This window comes from Opisthorchis viverrini (assembly GCF_000715545.1).
Source record: "Opisthorchis viverrini unplaced genomic scaffold opera_v5_53, whole genome shotgun sequence".
Classification (NCBI taxonomy): Eukaryota; Metazoa; Platyhelminthes; class Trematoda; order Opisthorchiida; family Opisthorchiidae; genus Opisthorchis; species Opisthorchis viverrini.
Window position 1 is genome coordinate 71,667 of NW_008751710.1, and position 1,845 is coordinate 73,511.

The window sequence follows — 1,845 nt, forward strand, 5'->3', positions numbered from 1 at the left end:
GTCAGCCAAGGCGACCACCTAATCGGACCTCAGCAGTGCTTAGTTTACCTACCTGTGTGTTCATACCACCAGCAACCACATTATCATAGATTCATGGCTACAGTCCGTTGGGGCGTAAGCAGACATAACAGACAGTTTGGGATGGACCTCATATTCTCGAGATTCCCTCACAGACGCTATCAAACGAACCACACAGAATCGACTAGCAACGGATATCCAATCAAGTAGAGATGCTTCTAATAGGTCGCTCAATACAAAAACCACCCAGCATACGCAACTGCAGCAGCTTCTGCATTCCCAGAGGTGTGTTGTCGGAACCTGAAAGAGATCGAAGGGGGCAGTCAGTTCAATCACGGTAGCTGTGTCTTGTATCCTGGTTACTGACAAACGGCATATATCAATACAAAGGGAATCCAGGTACAAACGAGGGTCGCTTGTTGCTTTGCTTGCTTCAGTGTGTGAACATTAAAGGCAGTCAAGCAGATAGGCTTTCGGGGTTTGAAAACAGATTTCGAGGTGTTCAGGGTTGTCACTGAAGTCGGACGTACCGGACCTGCACCTGAGTGTGATGCACGGTGAACAATCCGATCAATACAAGTGCTCGGACGTGCGGAAAAAGGGAAAAATCGAAAGTGTAATAAGGGAGGCGTCAGCAGTAGTACGTTTCCGCTTACCCGCCCTACTATACGCAGCAAGTGAGTCGACCCGACTGGTGACACTACGCGACGGCCGATTTTCCATGAGATTGCTTTTATTTGTAAGTATCTCGGCCGTACGTGGGCTGCCAGGGCGGCCACATCTAAACAAGAAGACGATTAAGGTCCTCAACCAAGTGCAGTTCACTTTTCACAGAACAAGTCGCCACACATGTTCCAACCCCCAACCTGGAGGACCAGAAGACTGTGTTCGTCAGACCGATAACCACTGACCAAACTGGTATGAGAGACTGTGGGTGTCACAGACACCACCATTACAGCTCATTGGGTAGTGGAGTTACACAAACCATCACAACATGGCAAGGTCCACTTTATGGCTTACCTTTCAGGCTGCCATGTCATGACCCGCCCCGAAAAACCTCTTGAAGAAGAAAGTAGAGATTTTTGGGTATATGGTTGTTGGGGATATCAATATCCCCCAAAAAACTCTGCATTTTTATGTGTGCTAGCGAACTTCCGGCATCTTCAAGGTCAACCTATGAATATATATATGCATTGTCATTTTTTCCCATGATCGCCTGTTGATCGCGTGTTGTTGGATCATTAAAGTTTGTGCCCGAGGTTTTTTCGTCTTCTTACTGCCGTGCGTGCTAGGAGTCTGGATCAAGCAACATAGCTGGGGATACAGTATTGCCACGATCCGCATATCATATTGTTTTGCTCGCAGCGTGATCGAACCGTAACAATGGTGGCAGCAAGCAGCTAAATCCGGTGAATTGAGTTTCCCACTTTAATAACTCGAAATCGTTACCAACACCCCATTCACGCACTATTTCATGGTGAATTCATCGCAGCCAGCTAACGTATACTGTAAGACGGAAACACCACTTATGATCGTCGGTTCGGAGTGCCCAAGGTTCGCAACTATAGAGTAAGATCACCACCACGGCTGCCATGCATACACGCTCCTTCAGCTCCAAAGCGGTTCCTGACGCTGTAATTGACGAGATTTGACGTAAACTATGTGTACATTCACAGTATATGCTACATTGCATTCAAAGCTTACGTATCTGCCAAGATACGTGGACCGAGCAACAAACTTAGATCCTCTGGGCTAAGTTCCCCAATATACACGCCACCGGTGGCTAAGGGTGGCACGATACGTTTGCGACAGGTCGCTACGGCCGAT